The 24,089-nt window shown below is 32.2% G+C and overlaps 1 protein-coding gene across 2 annotated transcripts in view; it reads right to left on the minus strand.

Moving 5' to 3' along the window:
- Nucleotides 1-14,688, minus strand: part of nebu (solute carrier family 2 member nebulosa) — a 24,528-nt gene extending 9,840 nt beyond the window's left edge. The window contains exon 1 of one of the 2 annotated variants that reach the window (XM_017614330.1): nt 14,592-14,686. The gene's annotated coding sequence lies outside the window, so the exon portion shown is untranslated. Of the gene's footprint in view, nt 1-14,591 lie in introns of both variants that reach the window. The other variant, XM_017614331.1, reaches the window with a different exon arrangement.
- Between the last annotated feature and the right edge of the window lie 9,401 nt (nt 14,689-24,089).

Raw genomic sequence — 24,089 nt, forward strand, 5'->3', positions numbered from 1 at the left:
TCGACATTTTCAGAACTCATCGATATAATGATCGCTATTGTTATCGATATTTTTTATCGATTTTGTTATCGATTATTTTGTCGAGTTTGCTATCGATTTTTCATCGTTTTTTTATCGATTTTGTTATCGACTTATAATCGGTTTTGTTATCGATTTTGTTATCGATTTTGTAATCGATTCTTTGATAGATTTTGTAATCGATTTAGTTATCGATTTTGCTGTCGATATTATTATCGATATTTTTATAGATGTTTCTATCGATTTTGCTATCGATATTTTTTTTCTTATAGTGTGCTTTCGTTTTTGACTTGGATATGCTCTTAACCATAGCACGTATTCTACGTTTAAATTTATCGGCTGTATCTCCGATACAGCCTGCAGACCAAGACGTAGGCGCTGGACTGTTCCTTTTTTTATATATTTTGTTGGAAAAAAAGTTTTTCTAAAAAATCACCTCAGTTAATAGAACAGTTAAAAAGCTTAAAAGGTGTGCATAAAAATGTTTCAACATTTTATCAACGGAATCAAAGTAATGGGATTTTTGAAGATATTTTCAAATCGTTTCAACTTATTTAAGTCTTAATTTCTTTCCAAAATATTGTGGCGAAAGTTTTAAAATATAATAGATTTTATAAATCCGATGGAAGAATAGTACCACGTTTTTTTCTGTATAGGGAATGACGTACTCTAATACATACAAATGTTCTTTATCATTCTAAAAACGTACACTGCATTTGTTTTCATCAAAATTAATTTGAATAAAATATGTAAAAAATGCACGCAAAAACATCTCAATAATATCCTATGTGCTAAAACGCATACTAATTACAGTTAACGATTATCCATATACATAAGTAGGTATGCACATTTAGTACCCGACATAATGATAAGGTCACCGTATATATATTATAAGTTTTAGCTATTTTTTCAAATGAATTCAAATAATTTTTTGTAAATATATACAATGTATAGTTCATTCAATAACAAATCCAAGTTTCGAACTTCCTACAAAAAAAATTGTTCACCGAAATTAAACAATAATAATAATTAAAATGAAATAATAAACAGTCAAAACTTATATGTTTATATAAGGTGACCTTATCATTATGTCGGTCACTGTATGAATGTATGTAGATCGTAAGATTTTTCATTGCATATCTTTAAAGTGAGACATTTTTTACCCATTTAAATGCATCTCGAGTATTTACAGAATCATTCAGAACGACAATGCAATAAAAACAAGTGCATTGAAGTGCATTGAGTAAAATAAAAACAAAAGAACAAATTATATAAACTCCATAAAGCTCGAAACGTGCTTTTCTTCCACTTCTAAGCGAATGCAATTTTCCTGTACTATACATAGTTATGTAGGTACATGTATGTATACTAGAATGATCCAAAATAAGTAAAGTCGAAATTTTAATTCCCTGAAATTGTTCTTTATCCTAAAAAATATACCCCTATTTTTTATTTTGAAATCAAAAAAGATTTAGAGGTCGCTCAAAGCGCTCAAAGTTTACCAAGTATTTATATGTGCAAAAAAGCACTTTTTCGTAGAAATGCCATGGAATTCTTAAAAATCAATATTTTTCGATCGGATCGGTTCTCTGTAGAAAACTTCCAGTAACAATATCAAATTGTTTATTTAACCACTTTTGAATACTAAAAATTTTTTATTTATCCCTTCATTGCATTTTCTGGCATTTTCTGGGGGTTTTGGTGGGCCTATAAAATATAATTAATATGAAAAGATAGTTAAATAAATAATTGGGTGTTGTTATTGGGAACCTCTTGAAGAGAAACAGACTTTTTCGATCGAAAAATATTGATTTTCAAGAATTCTACACCATTTCTACGGAACGTGTTTTCTTTCCCATATAAAATACATGGCAAAGTTTGAGCGCTTTGAGCAACCTCTAAGTATTTTTTTATTTCAAAATAAAAAATAGGGGTATATATTTTTCAGTATGGAACAATCCTAGGGGATAGAGCATACAAATTTTGACTTAACTTTTTCACATCCTTTTTTTGGACCACCCTAATGTATACCTGTATGTGGGCCTATACAGATTTACATTTTAGTATATGCATATACACCTAGTATGTAAATAGGCATGTATACATGTGTCTTGTGGTACACACCTTTTAAAAACACAATTTTTTTCATGCCCAACTTTGACCCTTATTAACACTTCAGTTGAAACGCGGAATTGTTAAATTGAAAAACTGTGTTGACACACGGAGCAGATGAAAAAAAAACGCTGCAAAGTGCTCACAGTTGAATTTTAAAAGAACGACAGCTTTATGGAGGATTCACAATCTTAGCTTGGGGTTGAGACCGCTTTTATGAAGTTTTCTTCTGTCTATAAAATCAGCTTGTAGTGAAGTTTGACACAATTTTCGACGATATGTTCTTCAATAAATACTATGTAGTACTGAAAAATACCTCTTCAACTATATATGTATGTACCATTATTTGAAATCGGCATGCAAATACAAGAAAATGTAATCACAGAGTAGACTTCTGAAGCACAGTGGTTCAAAACTTCATAACTCACTGGAGCCTTCATTTTTCAACCAACCTGATACATTTTTTTTTAAAGAAAGCTTATAAAATTAGCAAGAGACCAGTTGATTCATATTAAATTATTTAGTGTGAAGTCCAGAAAAAGGAAAATTTTTGCAGAAAATCGATTCTCATGTTCCAGTTAATAAAACTAGAAGAATAGAAAAAAAATATCACAAGACAAATATCAAAAGTTGTAAAAAAATGCTCACCAAAATTAAAAAACTTTCGGTATGCAGTTTTATAGAGCATTAAATTGTGAACATTAAATGATCCACTGTGCAGCGGCAACTAAATACATACTTTTTTCGCAATACTGCTTATGAGTGATCAACCAGTTTTTACAGCCACCATACTAGCCATCTGGCCAACCATTCATCAGCGTATGTTGTTCCATTTTGCAGTTGTGCTGATTATTGGAGAGAACGATACATTTCCGCGGACTATTCGAGTAAGGGAAAAGGCCAAAGTCTAATAAATCATCCAGACAGATATAAAACAAAAATTGTACTCCTTTCCCAGATTTTTTTTCTCACTGGCCGGCTACCATGAGCCATGATCTAATTATATTCAGAGCCTTCATTCTTTCTGGGGCGGTTTCCGTCTGCAAGCACTGCCGGTATAGCCGCACTGCCCTAGAAAAAATGAAGACCATTCGTAGACCTCACTGCTGAAATAAAAAAAAAGACATACATACCAGAGAACAGCTTTGAGTATGATCGAGCCTTTTTGATCACACTCACTAAAAATCAAGCACAAGCGAACGCCACACTCGGCTACTATGTGTTCGATCGAGATGCATACCCGACAGCTGCTTTGGTTACGAACGAGTCTGTTCGATCACCCTCGCTATAAATTGAGCACAAGCGAACACCACACTCGGACACCCGCAGCTAACCCGAAAATTTGTGTAACAATGAAACGGACACCCGAACATTGCGATAAAATGCAGGACAACAAAGAAATTTACGCTGAAGGTAACTGGCGCCAATATGTTCCCACAAAGCATACGAAAATGTTGTTGCTTTGTGCTTGTGCATACGCAATGAAAAAATTAGAAGCGAAGTAGACAAAAATGTTTTTGCATCTATTTCGTATAGTTTCGCGTGGAAAGCTGTGTGTGTATATATTAGAACACAGCCTAAAACTATGTAGGTACATAAGTACTTTTACAAAAAATAAATGTGCACCGAGTGTATAGGGCTTGGGCATTGCCGATCTACACACATTTATACCTAAATGGATGTAGGCGTCGTGATGCCGCATTTTGTATGAGCAAAAATATAAGAAATGGTTAAATGTACACTTAAACAAACTACCGAAAAATTCAACCTTCTCTTTGCCCTCTACGCACAAAAACTAAGAACACCGCGATGAGAAGGCAACATTTTTTGTAGAAACAAAAACGTCATAAGCCAATCAAGAAAATTTTGTGCACACTCGGGTTGAAACTCGAACACCCGGGTATATTGAGCTGCAAAGCACCCGAACCCAATCAAGTATGTATGAAAAGCAATCGGGTGTTGTGGCCAACATGTTCGTCTTGAGCTCAGTCGATAACGAACAATACTTCTGCTCGTATACAGAGAACGATGCAAAACGGGTTTTGTTAGATGATCGAGTATACACAAAAATCATGCACCCGCTGCAGATGTCTGATACATACATACAAATGTACATTTTGCTAAGTACTGCAAAGAGCTCCTCCTCAAGTTGTGGTACTTTCACACACAGCTATTAAAAGCGACATTTTTGCTATTGGTATTATTTAGTTGGGAGTAGCTTGAACTAGATACTGATCGAGCCTTGGTCCTACGGACTGGCAGTATAAACCTCTAACCACACTGTTAAACAAGAGCTAGTGTTGGTTAAATGTTTTGCCCAAAAAAACATTTCCACGCTTTTATTTCGAAGATATACTTTTCGATTTGGAGCACACCTCTTTTAAATGTTATAAATATTTACGTATATGAAGTGATTTGCCAAAAACGATCTATAAAGCAAATATTTGCTTGCTGATTCATTTAAGTATGTTTACATGTATCGTTATGCTGGTTTATTTGTTTTCATAGAAAAACATTAAACATTCGAGCTGGATGATAAAAACTGCGTTTTTTTATTATCAATCGACTAGCCTGCAAAGCCAATAGATACTTAAATGTTTGTGTGTGAACGTTGGTAAGTTAATAGAAATATTAAATTACAAGACACACCTGCTTTAGTGGCCGACTGAAAGGAAATCAGATTAGTTAGGAAGGACAAGCTGAGCGCGATTCCTTTTAGTTAGCGTTGGACACTCAGTCTAGCAAGCCATATCAGTGGATGGCATTGATTCAACAGAATGACAATGAAAGGTAAGTACATACATACATACACTTTGCTTTTACACCAACCTACAGGCATAATGCAATGACTGTTTTACTTACTACAGGAAATGCCTTCCATACGCTTGTGTGTCTATTTTTAACGGCAAAGCTGGCTATTTCAAACAGGTATTGCTGCACACAGTCTTTATTTATTTATTATTTTTTCTCCGCAATTACATCCGCATTCTTTCAATAACGCCCACACGGCTGTTGATTAAACTGAAAGTAGGAATTTTAACGCATATTTCGATTTGATGGTACTCCTGCGTCGCCATATCACAGATGTGCATACATATGTATCTTCGCAAGAAATTATAGCTTGCAACGCAACTCCAAGAATGTAAAGCAACGCAAGTAAGGAGGCAAAGAGGTTGAAAGCGCAAGCTCACTTTTTAATGGATGCCAAATATTTGCGCGCCGAGTGACATTAAAATTTTTGTGCAAACTGTTTGCGCGTTCTTTTTTTTATGCGCTTTGTATTATCATGTTTTTGTTTTTTCCTTTTTTATGCGGTCAACGTGCTTACTGAAGCGCAGGGTTCATTTGAAGGTTATTCAATGAAAAAAGTGAGTGCGTGTTTGCTGCTTGCTGCGGCTAATGTTGCAGCAAGTTTGTATGTATTAGGTTGTACTCAAAAGTGTCAGCTGTTTTTGTATCTATTCGTTGATGGAAGGGTGCAATAACTTATAAGTTCGTGAGAACCCTTCGTAATGATCAATCATATTTTAATGAAAATTTAAAATTTTTTTTTATTGTTACAAAGTTAGAAGCTTTGAGTTTTATGGATTTTGTTGTAGTGTGAATTATATTTTTATTAAAAATTAATCAAAATAAAACAGAGTATTTGCAAAATATGGAAAAAATATTTACTATACAATTTTGACTGACACTCGCAGTATGCAACCATGAGAAAGTTTCTTTATAGAGATTTTTTACAAAGTCAATGAAATGTTTCAAGAAATGGTAAAAAGAAATGGTTAGTATTTTATAAAAATATAGTGCTTCATACTTTTAATATTAACTATTTAGATATGTATAACTTTTAGACTTAGTCGAAAATTAAAAAAAAAAGAAGAAATTATTTGCAGCAAAATTTCAACTTTTTCCACAGATTTGAAATAAAATTTGATATGCAGTTTTGTAGCCCATTCAATTTTAATGCTTTGAGGTTGCTACAAAATCTCATTGGTTGTTGATATTTTTTTTTGCTGATGGTGTCACGCTATTTCTTCCATGAAAAGTATCTCTGAAAAATTTTGTATATGAAATAAAATGCACAACACCGTCAAAAAAACAGATTATCAAAAATGATTATACCAAAATTGAAGGAGCTATAAAACTGCGTACGCAATTTTACCAAAATTTTCTACAATTTAGAAATTTTGCCGAGAATGTGGCAAATTTTTCTACATTTCACACAAAATTTGAAATGAACTATATTTTCATGAAAAATTAACTAAAAATTTTTTCTGAAAAATATGAAATTTGTAAAAAAAATCTCTGTATGGAAACTTTTTCTAGCGAGTGTTTCTATGTATGTTTATGTACTATCTTCAAGCTTTACTCGAATTTCTCGTGATCTTGTCACTTTTAATTATAAATTGATAGCTCAACAGCCAATCCACAGTTCAACACGTGCGATTTCTATCAGCTGATTGTCAAATTTTACGCTTGCCAACCAACATGTCAAAAATCTCGCAATGTAAATGTGCTAAAAAGAGCAATTCTTTATAAGTATTATGCTTGTAAAAATGTATATATAGTATCTAGTATTTTTTGCAGTTGAAGGCCTCTATGAAAGCTGATTTCTCTATAAAAATGCTATAATTTTTTTTTATATATAATTTTTGAAAAAAAAATGTCGCTTACGTTATTTTGGCGGTTAGGGCTCGATAATTTCATGAAAAATTAACTAAACATTTTTCCTGAAAAATATGAAATTTGTAAAAAAAAATCTCTGTACGGAAACTTTTTCTAGCGAGTGTTTCTATGTATGTTTATGTACTATCTTCAAGCTTTACTCGAATTTCTCGTGATCTTGTCACTTTTAATTATAAATTGATAGCTCTACAGCCAATTCACAGTTCAACACGTGCGATTTCTATCAGCTGATTGTCAAATTTTACGCCTGCCAACCAACATGTCAAAAATCTCACAATGTAGATGTGCTAAAAAGAGCAGTTCTTTATAAGTATTATGCTTGTAAAAATGTATATATAGTATCTAATATTTTTTGCAGTTGAAGGCCTCTATGAAAACAGATTTCTCTATAAAAATGCTATAATTTTGTTGCGGAAATACCTACAAAATATTAACCAATATGTAAAAATTATTGTTCGGCCGATAAAAACGTGTAACATGAAAAATGAGTTTAAGGTGAATTCGATTTATTGGCATCAACAAAAATAGTTTATATTGGTAAGCTATTTATGGTGGCTAAATGTGATAAGAATTATAAAAGAAAAATTATCAGATATAAATTTAAGCGACCTTTGTTAGCGAACAGTAAATTTTAGGCAGCCTAATAACTCGAAGTTCGATATAGTATATAATATATATGTACATACATATATATGTATTTACAATGTGAAAGCAGCTCTCACATTTGCAACAGTTGGTTTAAAAAGTCATTCCACGCTGAAGCTAATCTACTCTTTTGCCAGAATGCCAGGCCACTTGCTCAATTTGGTGAATACCCCTAATGTAATTTTATGTCATAATAGGCTAAAATGAGAAATTATATCCACTTCGAGTTTTTCTGAATTAAATTTTGAAGCAAGCCAAAATATGTCGAATTATGTTCCCTTCTAGATCAGGGCGCGGTTAATACGCAAACTGAATCGCTTAGTACAAACCGTAATTTTTAGATGGCTAGAAAACTTCACCGCTTCACCAAGACGTAAGTAAGTATGAGATCTGAAAGACCTTTGAACTTAGCATATTGATGTCCATTTTGCCACTGGCAGTGAAATCTTTGATAAAACTGCTTAAGCCCACTTTTTATACATGTTACCCAATACCTAAAAAATGTAATGCCTGACCATTTTTTTTTCGTAACTGAATGGTGATGTGTAAAAAATGTGGAGCATTTTTTGCGTAGCTCTTTGCTTTCATGACTTACTATTCATAACGTGAGTTTTTGCGAATATCAAAAGATCATAAAAAAACACAAAGTAAATATTACTGAATACCAAATAAGGACTTTAACGAGCTCGCTCTGAATAACCCTATTGAAAAAAAAAATAAATAGCGAAATTTTATGGTATATCGCGAAAATGCCAAATTCACTCTAATAAAAAAAAACGCAATGAATGATTGTGTTATATGTAAATACAATAGGTATGTATGTACATATGTCCTTATGTACATACAAGTACACCCGAAAGTGGAACAAAAATAGTAAAGTGCGAAAACGATGAGACTCACATATTAATGGTATGACAACAAATATATATACAATGCAAACCATCTGCAGTGTATAAGTGGTAATGAATGGAAAATTTTGGAAGCATACTTGTATACATATTGTACATGTTTGTATTTTGATTTCGATTTGTTTACCATACATAACACACACAAAAAAAAAAACCAAACATGTGATTATTTAATGAGATAATTGAATAATCGCAAAGAATGGAAAGCACCAAAAAAGAATAAAAAAAATAAACGTAAAAAAAAGAAAATTAAATTAAATAAATTGGCAAATTGAAATTAAATGTTAACCTCTTTAACCTTGGACGCAATTTTGAAGCATAGATATGTAAGTATTAAGTGCAATACAGTAGAAGTTTGATAATGCAAGCCAAAATATTAAAGGGCACGTACATACATACATACTTCCTTAGCAAAAGATTAATGACTTTTGACGAGCTTTAATTTACAAGCAATAGGGTGGGGGAACTGCGATTGGTACAAAAAAAGTTTCTCCTCAAAACAAGAACATTGATATATCATATTATAAGATGCGACTCTAAATACTCGTACCGAAGATATGATAATTCGACGAAAAAAAAAATGTTTTCCAAATTTTATGGCAAACTTGTTTTCTGATACGGACTAATGTTCATATAAGTATGTATGTACTTTCAAATATAAAACAGTATGAATGACGTACATAAATGATAGCTTGAATGGCAGACTGTTGGATCTGTTGCACGGCAGGGGTAATTTTATATCAGACATTTATTTTTAAACATATGCGCACACATACATATGTAAACATATTTATGTAGATGCTCTATTTTTAATAGCATTGGTGTATGTTTATGTGTACTCGTGCATATTAGGTTTCTTTAGGCTTAATTTTATCACCATTAATAGGTTTATTCCACACGCTTTCCGGGCTGTTTTGGTAATTATAGCGTAAAAATACGTTACTCTCACATAAGTGCCAGAAATGTGTCACCACGTGTCAAAAGTTCCCAGAGCGTGAGAGGAACGCAAAAAAACACAGCTCTAAACGCGGAGTTTTCTCCAGTTTTTTATTTTACAAAATTTGCTTTCGGAAGTAAACAAACAACAGCTGTTATTTCAAATTGACGGGCTGTTTCGGGCGTGAAGAAGAAGAAATTTACGATCAAAAAGTGGAGGGTATTCGCTTTCTATCACCCATTTTTCTAGCGTGAGGAACGCTTTCTGGGCTATTTTGGCTCCCGCGGGCTCGTGAGGAACAAACATAATGATTTGTTTTGCAAGCATGAAAATAAATGTTCTAAATTGACTTGCTTGACCTGCGTAACGAACCATTGATTTTGATGGCAAACATATTTTTTATTTTTAGTTTGTATGTATGTACATTAGACTGCATCACAAAAAAAATTGCAGTTTTTCCGCTGGGATTACAAAATCGATTATATTTTAAGACGTCCACCAAAATATTTTGGAAAAATATTAAGATTTAAGCGAACTGGACCGATTTGAAAATACCTCCAAAAATTGAGTTTTTTATGAATAAAAATAGTTTCTTAAAGAACTTTTTGAAAAAAGTCCCCTCAGATGACAAAACAGATTAGGCTTAAAAAATCTGCATCAAAAATCTTATTATTATGATTCCGTAAAAATTTTTTGAAATTTTTTTTTTAATATTTTTATGTACATGTTTTAAGCTTAAACCGCTTTGTCATTTGAGGGCATTTTTTCAAAAAACATCTTTAAGAAAGTATTTTTATTCATAAAAAACTGCATTTTCGGAGGTGATTTCAAATCGGTCCAGCTCGCTTAAATCTTAATATTTTTCCGAAATATTTTTGTGGAGGTCTTAAAATATAATAGATTTTATAATTTCAATGGAGAAACAGTACCGATTTTTTTTCGTATGCGGAGTGATACATAAATATGTTCGTCCCTTCCAACAAATTGAGTTATTAGACGCAATACAATTATTCAGAACATTAAATTAATTAATTTGTTTGCAAATAAAGTGACAACTGAAATTAAAGGTCAGCAATTGAGAAAGCTGTTTTTTACATATGATAAAATTTGTCAATTTAAGCAATTTAAACAATTTAGTCAATAAAATTGGTCGTAATTAGATCATCACAATTTTCTGCAAAAAACATGGAAATTTTTAATAAACGAATTCATTGCGATGTTTGTCGGAATAATTTCATAAATGATTAATTTACTAATGCTGGATTTCCACTAGCCATTAAATAATAAAAATTGTTATTACAAAGTTGGGCATCAAAAATGATCGCTAGAGGAGCCGAGTAGACTCAAGAGTAACGACCAGAAGCAGAAACTGATCGGGATAAAGGAAAGCCCGTTATTCCTGAGAGACACTCCGCGAGATAATTTCTTGCCTTGACAGGACCATAACAATTTCTATGATAAACTGTGAGACGTGGAAGGAAAGCGGATCAGAGCACATCTTTTCTGCCACTGCTCGAGTCTCATTAGGCATGGACCACGAAATACATTGCACTGAAGAGTTGTACGTATGTAGATGATCTGAAGCCATGAGAGCCAGAGGAGCCTATAAGTGTAGAAAAAAAAACTATTTTTTTAGTATATGAGAAAAAAGGATCTATAAATAATAAATAAGGTCTTTTGTTCAAAAGTTCATTGCACCTATGTGATACTACCCATTATCGTAAAAAAAAAATAAAATGCAAGAAGATTCTAAGTCCATGTAGATGAGTGCCATTAGGATCGAAACCTGATATTTTATTTCTTCCATTTGTAATTATAAATTAGCTAACTAACATCTAAAAATATAAAATTCAAATTCATATTTCTTTTAATGTCTTCTTTTTCATGATTGTCTCTGATATTCGCTAATAAAAAAGTAAGCTCAATATCATTTATTTTTGTATTCTTATTTTTCTATTTTATCGGAATTTCTTAACGGATATAGTCACCGTAAAGACATCTACATATGCCATAAAATAGCTCAGATATGTTGAGACACTTTTGTACATGTCGAAAGCTGAGTGGAAGATCGACCTATCCCTATCGGCCTATCTCAGAAAATGATTCAAGAACGGCCTACTTCAAAATTTGCTTGAAGTACGCCCAGGGGCGCACCCAGGAATATATTTTAGGGGCGGTTTTATATTTCTGAAGATATATCACCGGAAAATACTGAAAATTTGCTTCAGATAATACCCTCTTTAAAACNAACATTTTTTTAATATTAGAAAAACGAAAAATTCATATAAAACGGCGGACGAGAAATGGACCAAAATTTCTTAAATCAGTTTGCAGCTCTCAAGAAAAAAAAAATGCTCGTATATTTATTGCCTCATGAAAATTTACAGCAAAAGCAAAGCGCTTTTTCAAGCAACAGAAATTATAATAAATATTTCTTATAATTTCCTTGAGAGCTGGATTCTTAGCTTTAAGATACAGATTGTATTTGAGGTTATTTGCTTTAGGGGGGGATTTGAACCCCAAAACCCACCCCTTGTGTGCGCTAATGAGTACGCCCTATCTGAGCTGCCGATATATTGAATTTACATTGAAATAGGGCGTTCTTGGACCATTTACTGAGTTAGTGCGTTCTCCGACCAACTTCTGAGCTAGAGTGCTCTTGAAAAATTGGCTGGGATAGGCGTTTTCGAACCGAGATACAGGTTGATCTTCCACTCAGCCGTTGATATACATATAGATTAATTTATATTTGATAGTAGAACAGAATTTTTATTACAAAATTGACTGTAAAAGTCAACTGTTATAAGTACATCATTTTCTGAAATAACTTTAAAAGGCGTCGACACCTGTGTTTATATGCACCGACTCTCTTTAGACAGCTTGTGCCATTCGAGATGCAATCTACCTTCAAATCATTTCACTTATATGTAATTAAGTCCAATCCATTGTTGCACTGTTCATGGCGCTGTGCGTAAAAATCAAAAGTAGTTTGAATAATTGCAGATCAGAAGCGATATATATATATGATGTACATATCTGTATGTAAATTTTTATGTCTGATAATGAAAGATACTATCCAAATGTGAGTGGGTAGTGAGCGCCAAATCGAAAGAGAAAAAATAAATAACGAAGTCACGAATAGAATATGTAGAAAACGCAAATTATTTTCGATTTGTATGCAAACATAACAATATACCAGCACTACATAGCGGTCGTTAGCACAGACACATAACATATTACGTCTTAAAAAATTTTCCATGAGTAGCATTGGTAAGGCTGCTAGCCAAAAAGCTAAGCTGAAGTAGGAAAAAAAGTGAAAAAAAGCAATTCAATTGCAAAAAATACAATTAGGGTATTCACAAGATGTCGTAGGGTATTCACATAATGTCTAAAAGTCGTAAAATCTTTCAATGTAAAATAACGGTTAAAATGCGGTTAAAATGCTTTTAGAGCATTTATAATCACACCAAAATGTTGCTAAACCGATATTTAAATATTTAATACCCTAAAAATCCCTTTTAGCCCTTTCAACGGTTATTTTACATTGAAAAAAATTACGACTTAAAGACACTACGACGGTTACGACATCTTGTGAATACCCTAAATGTATAAATATGCAAATAAAACACCAGGCAAATGTACGTGGTGGATTCGACTAGCGACTATTAAACTATGTTAGCAGCGGGAGCCGCGCCAAGACCCAACAGTTGGTGTCCAAAGTGCAAGCTGGAGCGCGAAACACACTTGGGTGCATATGGATTGTGTCTGCTTGTTTGTGTACATTACCGTAAATAGGTAAACTTTATGTGCAGTAGTATTTCAACAACGCTGATTGTAATGGCGCTATAAATGTGTAATTACAAATTTCGATTTCGACTAGTTATTCAGTAGTATGTATTTGTTAGTGCTCTGTGGTCAGTGCCAAATGTGGGCTTGGCAGCACACTCAACTGCTTGTTATTTTTTTTTTATCAGATATTTTTAGTTGGTCTCGCCCACCAATAACTCTCATAAGACATCTATTTATAACGCTTTTAGTAGATATAAACAAAATTACAGTGTGTAGCAAAATTTGAGTGAGTGGCGCAAATTGGTGGCCATATTACTTATTTACTTAGGCTAATAAAAATTTTGGACATCACAGAAAATAATTGACGGCAATTTAGCTTTCCAAATTTAACTAGTAGGACATACTTTTTACTTAATACATTTTGATACAAGGATATTTGTTTCTTTTTTGGGCCTAATTTCTTATGATGCGTATATTTTTATAACGTGTTTTTTTTTAATTTAAATAATAGATTCAGAAATAGAGAAAGAGATGGCGATGAAATAATGAAATTTTCGACAGTCTTAATTTTTATGATCGTAACAGAGTTGCCATGTATATTTTTATTTTAAGTAATTCAATACTCGAAAATTAAATAATTTTACTCAATTTAACTGAGTTTCGTAATAAAATCTGTATAGAAAAGTTTTGCTTGAATAAAAATTTGGTAAAAAACACCAAAAATATAAAAAGGCAAACATGAATTTTATCTGGAACTTTTTTGTTAATTTCTATTTTAAGCATTAGAAATTTTACTAAAATTGTAACAATGTTGCTGCATTTTTATTTGAATAATTTTTACGCATAAAAATATTATTTTTTTTGTTCAGTCCCAAACAGATACTCAATAAAATTGTTAATTTGCCAATTGTAAAAATTTTATCACGAACTAAATTCCATAAAAAGCGATTTATTTTAATTGTGTTCGGAATAATTTTTAATGAAAATTAAACTCTAATGAAATGTTTTGGAGGTAAAGATTTAAAATTCGCCGAGTGAAAAATTTGGAAAAAATCGACATATTATCTTTGATTCAAGACAACCACGATTGTTTTTTATGAAAAGTTGTAATGGAACTAGTACGCCTATCTAAAGTTCATGTATTTTGGAAGGAGTTTTCGCCAACCTTTGTCAAAAGTGGTTTTTAGACAAACCAATTTCGGTGTTGGGAAATTTCAGTGTAATTTTTCGTTGCAGAATGAAGCACAAAAACCGGTTTGTCTCCAAACAAAAAAGTTCCTAAAAATTATATTTGTTGTTTTTTGATGATTTTATGAAATAAGGTGTGCTGAGGATATAAAAAATTAGTCAAAACGGTAATTAGCTTTGGTATTAAGAATAGCATGAACGGATAGTTAAAGTCACTGAAAATTATGTTTCTTCTTAGAATAGTTCATATATATTTTTTTTTATCTTTGCCTCAACCTTGTCTAACTTAGCGTAAATTTAAGTTTGCATACCGCTTTATTCGATCCATATCTCTCGCCGTTGACAGCTGCCTCCAGCAGACGGGCGCTCTCCTCCTTTCCGTCCACCTTAGCGGACGCATTATCTGTAGATACTGTTGACATGTTGCTAGCAATGGGACGCTTGCACTGTTTGAAATTTGTTTTTCCTCGAGCACTTAGAATTATTTAATACTCTGCTGTTTTTTAGTTAAGCGGAGTAAAGGTGGCGAGTAGTGTATATATGTGTGTATGTGTGCCAGAAGGTAGTATGCGTTGGCTTGTAGTCAAAACGAGTGAATTTCGGTTATATAAATGCGTTTTTTTTATTGTTTATTGAATATTTATGAATTTGAGCTGCGAAATACACTTTGCTTTATTCTCTTTTTCAAATTGAGGAATGACTTTTGAAACAAATATTTATTGGCAGCTTTTGCTATTTAAATGATGAGTCTTCGCTCTGTGTGATATTTCTTTTCGCACTCTGATTTTCACAAGTGTCTTGTTAGTGTTACTTTAGCTTCTCTTTTCTTTTTTCTGTTTTGTGCTTGTTTTTATTTGTTTAGTTCCACTTTGCTTGCACTTCACTTGTATGTATGCCCTTCGAATGTTATTGTCAATGCGTTTCTAAGTTGTTGTGTAATGTTGGCTAATCACACAGCTCAGCTCAGCTTAGCTCAAGTAATGCACTTCTGCTGCCGCTGATTGACGTTTTTCGTCTAACTGTTAACTGCAGCTTCATCCACCAATTGGACTTTCTGTTGTCCGGCACGCCGATGCTTAATGTTTTGCTACTCGGTTATTCTATTTTCGGCTTCGAATTATTTTCGAGCGCGCTTTTTTACTGTAGATACATATGCTTACGTTTATCGAGCGTTGCGCCTGTTCTCACGTTATTTTGTTTGTCGCGAATGCTGTATATCCTTAACACCCACACTTTGGCAATGAATAATTTTGACGCATGCTCTGTAGTACCATGACATTGACGTTGTATCCTATAGTTGTGTTCTATTTAAAATTTTTGTTTTTGTGTTGCTTTTTTATTGCTGTCTGTCCTTGCCGTTGATATGACATTTACATATGTACATACAATACTTTAAAATATTACGTAGTAGCTGATATCTTTGCCGCGTTTTGAGGCTTTTCCCAAATCGAATTTCTTCTTTTAGATTTTTTAGTACTTTTTTCTACTACTTTTTTCCTACTACCTTTTTTACTACTTTCTTTCTACAACTTACTTCGCGTTTAAAACAAATTGAAAATCTTAATCATCACGAATTCCCTTAAGCGATTGCTTTAAAAATACTTAGCAGCGCCTCGACATCCTTAACTGACTAGTTGTTGCTAAACCTGCTGTTATTGTCTTTTTTGTCTCTGTAACTTATCCGGCGTTCTTGTGTATTGCTCAAGTTATTGCTTAACGCTGTATCCTTCTGATATGTTATTTCACACAGCTTTTGATTTACTTCCTGCTCCGCTTTTGATTTTCTCTATACACAATATTCGAACGGTTTTTATTTCTCCTTTTTCCTTTGTGATTTTCACATCAATATGAACTCGTATCCAGATATGTTTATTTACTTAGCAATTGATATTTATTTTCGAGTTTGTTGAGTATATTTTATTTTTTTGACGCTTATTTCTTTTAAGTTGTATTAACTGCCCGCTTTATGTTTTTTATTCGAATTAAGCGCGCGCGCTAAACTGAAAAATCGTATCTTTCTTCTGCACGACGCGAATGCTTACTAGTAAATGCTACAAAATGCGCCTCTCGCATGAAATATAAAAACTTTTGTGTCTGCCTTTTATCCATGTAGTGCGCTGCGGCTCGTTGATTGGGGTGGCGGTGGAGGGGTGCGCGCGCTAAATGGTTATACGCACACTACAACTTTAAAGCGCTTGCACTGTTCAGCGGTATGGTGGTATAGGTGTCGACGCTTCTGGCGACTAGCTAGGTGCTTGTGTGTAGCTTCTGTTCCTGCTATCGTCGTTTTGGTTTTTGGTCGTCCGTCTCATGCGAGCTCATGTTGTGCGTCAGTACATAAATCGCGTGCGCCTGATAAGTATTTCGCTCCCAAGCATGTGGGCCGCTCTTCTGTGATGTCCACGCCCTCTCCAATGACTTCGCATAAGTTGCATACATATAAATATATATGTATGCATATACATATGTATGTACATATGTACCAGTCGCACACACCTCCTCAACATCGTCGACGACACCAGCTGTAAAAGCCTTAAGCTTTTCTTGAGCATAGTTTATACGCTGTTGTTGCCCATAGCATAGTTAATCAACGAAAAAAAGAGGCCGGTATGGCTGCTGAACGATGCTGAAGTGGTCGCGAAGAAAGGCGGCAAGGGGCAGTAGGCAGTTGGGCGCGAGATTCGAGATCCGAGAGAGCAGCTCGGGCTGTGTAGGCCGCATAGCCGATAACGAGCATCACAACGGATTAAAACAATGCAGGATAAATATTTTTGTTTATTTCTTTTTTTTCACGCGCTCTGTAAATTTCATCAGCAAAAGCTACCCAGACGGAAGCTAGTGATTTTTTTTTTAATCAACTAAATGAAAGACTATCTACTTTAAAACAAATGCACTGAGTAAATGTTTCGAATTTTTATATTATTTTTGCTCAAAAAACCAATTTGTGTCTTGGAAGTATGAAAAAGCATCTGTGAAGTGCAGAACGAAAGTGTATTCCAACGAAATATACTGTCTTTGAAGTTGCTTAAGCCAAATTCGTTTTAAAGTAGTTGAAAATACATGCGGAAAAGCCAATTGACTGCTTCCTAGGACATCGCCATGTTAGTAAGAATTTCAATTAGTTTTCATTGAAAATAAAGTACTTTATAAATTACTTTCAAACTAATTAAATTTCCTGCAGGGTAGTATCTAGGTAAAGTCCATACGCTTGCGTCGCTGCTTTCAGCTCGAATCGATAGTACGTGCCCCTCTTTCTGCTAGCTGCTGTCGTTTTTATTTTTTGTTGTTGTTTTACGTTTTAGTTGTTGTTGAGGTATTTTCTTGCTACTGCTTTTATTGTTGCATGTGAAATGGAAAGCTCAGATACATACATACTACGTCACAGTGAGGGTATGTTTTGTGAAATAATCAAATACCTCCCACCAACTCGATGCTAGGTATCTACTTATAGGCCTATGACGAATTCAAAATGATTGTCGAACATTAAGCCTATTAAGCATTATTTAACTAGCAGCATATCTGGTAATTGAGCTTCGTATTATTTAATTGAGAAATCACTCGAAGTTGTTTTGGTACAAATGATTCAAAGAGTCACTTAGAGAAGGCGGAGGAAACTTCTATTAAGGAACAGTTATCCAACAGATTTACCTCTCAATTATATACATACATACATATATAAAAACTTGATTTTTAGAGGTATTTTTTAAAAGGTCCAGCTCACGAAAATCTTAATATTTTTGCGAAATTTTTTGGTGGAAGTTATTTTAATTAAAATTAGTTTAAAAAAATATTTTCCAAAGGTTTTTTGTTTAAATCTCAAATTTTGGTGTAGATAATATTTCTCCGAATTATTTTGGCAAAAGTTTTTAAATAAAATAAATTTTCCAGATGCAGCAGAAAACTCGCGACTTTTTTTTTTTGGTGAGTCAGCCTAATGTATGGACATAAAAATGTATTTGCATGCAGATATACATACAGTCATCAATGGTAGATATTTCATTGAAATCGATTTAATAGTACATCATACAGTATATCTGGATATGCTAGAATATTTCGTTAATGATGCACAGACAATTGTTTATAATTAGTATAAACTTGTAAATAAATGTTAATTCCACCGAATTTTCAGTTATTATTATTTTTGTAAGATATTCATTTGCTTATAGTTATCTCATTTCATCACTATAAGAGTTCTTACTACACCCACTAGAAAAAGTGTGCGCACAGAGAGAGATTCTTTTTAATGCTATTAGGTGCATTCTTTTGCAACCGAGCTACAAAAGAACACTCGCTTAAATGACGAAATACATGCAAATCAGCAACACAAACTCGAATATTTATCCGAGAACAGCGAGGTCGGTTAAAAAATACGCGACCGGAAGGGTAGCGTTGGAGAGTGAAAAAAACTGCTCTATCGTAAATTTTCAATGGGAATGTGGTGAGAGAAATTTTTGTTTTCGTATATATGTACTTGATTTGTATTTTAAATAAGTATATATATTAGGCAAGTACCCCGCATAATTACCCATTTTTATTGATTTGTGTGTCTAAATCCAGTTAAACTAATCACATGTTTCTTGCCAGATAACAAAAAAGGATTGCTTAAATAGCTTAACGGAAATTTTACTCGTGTTAAGCGTTCTTTTGTCGCTCGGTTACAAAAAAATGCAGCTATTATTGTTTTTCAAAAAAAAGACGTTAATTCCATTCCATAATATAAACCATTGAAATACAAGTTTCAAACTTTGCCGAAAATTTAGAAAAAGTTGCTAAATTTTCTGAAAATTTTTAAACTTTATTGTCAAAATTTTTTTCGGTGACATACAAAGTATTGCTTAATTATAGCTTAACGGAAATTTTACTCGTGTTAAGCGTTCTTTTGTCGCTCGGTTACAAAAAAATGCAGTTATTCATGTTTTTCAAAAAAAAAAAAACGTTAATTCCATTCCATAATATAAACCATTGAAATACAAGTTTCAAACTTTGCCGAAAATTTAGAAAAAGTTGCTAAATTTTCTGAAAATTTTTAAACTTTATTGTCAAAATTTTTTTCGCTCACATACAAAGTATTGCTTAAATAGCTTAACTGAAATTTTACTCGTGTTAAGCGTTCTTTTGTCGCTCGGTTACAAAAAAAATGCAGCTATTCATGTTTTTCAAAAAAAAAACGTTAATTCCATTCCATAATATAAACCATTGAAATACAAGTTTCAAACTTTGCCGAAAATTTAGAAAAAGTTGCTAAATTTTCTGAAAATTTTTAAACTTTATTGTCAAAATTTTTTTCGCTCACATACAAAGTATTGCTTAAATAGCTTAACTGAAATTTTACTCGTGTTAAGCGTTCTTTTGTCGCTCGGTTACAAAAAAAATGCAGCTATTCATGTTTTTCAAAAAAAAAACGTTAATTCCATTCCATAATATAAACCATTGAAATACAAGTTTCAAACTTTGCCGAAAATTTAGAAAAAGTTGCTAAATTTTCTGAAAATTTTTAAACTTTATTGTCAAAATTTTTTTCGATTGCATACAAAGTATATTCGGAAATTGTTTTAAATATTATTTTTTTAATAAAAATATTTGTTTGTTAAAAACTTTGTTATTAAAATTTGTTTATTATAAAACAAAAGTTTTGATTTTTTATTATTTTTTTGTCTCTAATAATATTTCTTTCGGTAGAGAATATAAGCACATATGTATATTTAATTAAATTGTAAACATTATTTTTGCATGTTCGAATATTTTTGGCAACCATTGTTTGTATACATATGCATTTCCTTGCAATCTAGCAACAGTTGAGAATGTTGTTTGAAATCGTCAATGTCATATGGAAAAAAATTGTTTTGAACCAAATGCCAAAAAAAAAAAAAATGTTGTGGATATTTGGCAACAAAATAAACAGATAAGAAAAATAAGTTAAATATTTATATTTCAAAAACAAACACATGGTATGGTACTTTCGATTCACTTTACGAAAAAGCAAACCGAAAAGAGCGATCAAATTGCAAACAGACAAAAGCGATAAAATTGTCAAAGATTAAGTCTAAAAAAATTGGAATTTATGCTTTGGCTATTCGAAGAGTTTCCATATTACGTATTACTCATAACCAAAATGTATTCAACAAAGTGTGATTGAATTTGACATTGCTCTCAGAAGAACCCTCCTATAAAGTCAAATTGAAAAAATTTTGTATTGAATTGTTTATATTTTTTGGCATAATAGTACCTTAAAAGAGAGCCTAACTGAGTTGTCAATCACACCTTGTTTAATACACCTTGCTCATAACTACATCATATGCATGTAAGTATGTGTGCATAAATATCCTCAATAAATATGACACATTAAAATAATGTAAGAATATACGCGAACGATCTCATTCCGACCTTAGGCGTATACAGCAGTGACTCTCTTTCAAAAGTAAAAAAGTACTCAGATGTCAAGGTGTCTTGAATGTCAAATAATTTACATACATACATAAATTTATTTCTTTGTATATGCAAAGGGTGCACTCAATTGCATATTGCGTCGCAAAAATTGCATAATCGCATTACAAACTTATGTAGCAGTTACATATGTGAATTAGGGTGGCTCTTTTGTTTGTATGCAAATAAATATTACATTAAATCTAAAACTAGCAAGGGTAAGGTTATGTTCGGTGGCAGCCCTGCTAAGTGTTTACTTATGTACACATTTCTTGTATTATTCATTGAGTAACTACTAGCTAATGTTACCTACTTTTTGACATTTTTTTTTGTATCTCTACCCTTGGGGCAGAAAAAGTTAACAAATAATAAATATTAAAATTCTCTCCTTTCTTAATTCTTAACTTAGAACTTACTTTTTTTCAACTTAATTTTCAAGTGAAAACGGGTAACTTGTAATTTTCACCAACTCTTTCTTGAGTGTGTGAACGGGGTGTGAGACATATTTTTTTATTATCACTCACCATTTGGCGTGCGTCTTATTTCTGATTACATATAGTTCTAAGTTATTCTATGTTTATAAAAAAAAAACTTTAAAATATTTCTATTTAAAATAAGTTTTATTTTTTTATCGCATGGCACTTGCTTTAAATTAAGGAAAAGGTCTGAAAGGTTGAGAAAAAGCAATTGCTTACTTTTTACTCATTCGGCCCATTGCATGCTTTCTATTATGGAAGTAAAAAAAGCTTCACATAGTAACGATTCACTCTAATGTAGAAATTCGAGCGCAGAAATAGCTGTCATCTATTATTAAATCACTAAACCTCAAATGCTATATCGGATAACATGAAATAAATATAAACAAGTAAGTCTCGAATGATAAATGAAAAGAAAACAAAAATAAATGAAAAGAAAATAAAACTAAAAAATTTTAAAATGAAAGATGAAAGGTTTTTTAAAAGTTTCGAATATATGTATGTATGCTTAAGCATTTGTTAGTAAATATTGGTAAAAAAAAGGTGATATTTTGCTTATTCCAAAAATCATTGATAAGCTATCTATAAATAGTTGTCTTGTGACTTACAAATGCATATGACTAGCTTATTATACTGAAAAAAAGCAATATGCATATTGTACTTACATATATATTTATAAAAAAATTAAGTACATATGTATTTGTATTTCTTTCTTTTTTTTGTTAACAATCGTGTAGTACTAAATTAGCACACGACAATGTAACTGTGTATGTTAGGAATTTCTGATATTTTTTATTTAACACATTTTTTGGAAAGCTAGTGCGAAATACTTGACAATATAAGGCGCGAGTTTAACACTCACGAGACTTTAGTCCAAAGCATGACAGCTGCCAGTGTGTAAATTTGAAATTAACAAAATTTAATTTAGGAAAATTTTCAATGAATAATTTTTTTAATTTGTACTTGTTCCTTTCGCCATTCATTTTAAAATTCATATTTATACTCTTATTTATATTACTTTTTCGTATTCATATCCATACCCATATTGGAATTCGTATCCGTATTCATGTTCATGCTCAAATTCAAATCTATACACATATTCATATTAATATTATTAATCATATCCATATATATTTTCATATTAATACAGTATATTTTGCTTAGCTGCACTTCCTTCTTTGCACGAAAAACTTGTGCACTTAACCGAAAAAGGCACTTAAGCGAATTTTCTTTACTACTTCAATGAGGAAGGTATCCAAGTCCCTATGAAAGCAAATAATGGAGAAGCACTTACCACGTAGAAACTACTGCAAGCGAAATTTTTACCGAATAGTATCTAATTATATATGGGCATTCCCATGGTGGCGCACGTGACAGTCGTACGATTTCAATGTGATACAAAAAAGGAATACCATTTGTTTTCTTTAACTTTTTTGGGGCATTGTATAGCACATAATTAGCTCTATATTTAACCGAAAAATGAAATCAATCGAACTGCTTGGTCCTGAAATATAAGCATTTAAAGAGAGTGTCGTTACGTGACAAAAAATGGAAGTTGATTTTTTCTTTTCTTACAAAATCGCAAAACTCTGCGAATTGTGGATGGCTATTTTCATGAAACATATTTTAATATGATTTGGAGCAATTCTAGTTATTTTTAGAGTTTTTTGAATTAATGCAAATTGTTTCAATTCTCTTTTACAACCCCAAGTGTGAAACGTGACGTGACGTGGCGTCACGTGACATAAATTTCCATCGTTACATTTTTGTTAATATTGCTTTTAAATGAATTTTTAACGCGAATAAAACATGTATTTTATGTAGAATATACTTTATATTTTGACTTCAGCGCCAATTCAGGGTCAATTTATTGGAACTCTATGATTTATTATGTTTCAACCACATACGCCAAATTCGAACCAAATCGGACCATAAGTACGGTTTTTCGAAATATCTCGACCTTGGCACCACCTAGGAAGACCATTTTATGCAAACATGATTCTACTTACTATACTGGGTATATATTTTAAAGAGCAGACAAATCGGCCCGTAAATACGTTAGATATAAAACTTTTATTTTTTTTTGTCGTGGTGGACCTTCCGCTGGAAACACCCATATATAACTACATAAATTTATAGCCATCTTCGTTGTTCTGCGAGATGAACAAAATAAATAAAAAGTTGTAAAATTAGGTAATTGTAGGGCCAGTGCAGGTAAACGTAATACTTTATTTGATAATTAGTCGCACAATTTTTAAGGTAGGTATCGCCAATGTGCAGGTATTTTGAATGCATCTATCGGAGCAGTTTTCTTATAAATGTTAAAAATAATGTCTCAGATGCGCATTTTGGGGTAGGTATCTTATATGTGCACTTAAGCATAAAGGCAGCAAAGCAAAATATACTGTATTCGTAGTTATATTCAAATACAGAGTACTGGAACAAATTTTCCCTAAAGGGATTTTCTACTCAAACATTTTTTTTTTTCAATTTTATAGCCTGAATATTTTTGAACTTTACCAATGTTTGTACAAGGTTTGAAATTTGGACTTACACGTTTAGTTTTTGTTAGATAAGGTGCTATACTTTTATAAAAAGATAATAAATATTTAATAAACAAACAAAAGAAAAACAAGCACAACTTCTTAAAATTTCGAGTCCCTATTTATTATTCCGCCACTGTATATAGGCTAAAAAAATGTAAAAAGCTTTTAAATGAGTGATATGCAAATATTCCCTTCGCATTTTTTTGGAAAAATTATAAATTAAAAAGATTTTGCGGTGGCTTTAACACTAAACACACCGCATAATTTAACCCTTGAAATAAAGCTTGTTATTTTGAATGTTTCTCAACTTATCAAATGAAATATTTCGTATATATGTACATATATTTCTAGTTTCCACGCAATT

The sequence above is a fragment of the Rhagoletis zephyria genome, unplaced genomic scaffold, assembly GCF_001687245.7.
Source record: "Rhagoletis zephyria isolate East Lansing unplaced genomic scaffold, Rhagoletis_zephyria_1.1 Rzeph_scaffold_00809, whole genome shotgun sequence".
Taxonomy (NCBI): domain Eukaryota; kingdom Metazoa; phylum Arthropoda; class Insecta; order Diptera; family Tephritidae; genus Rhagoletis; species Rhagoletis zephyria.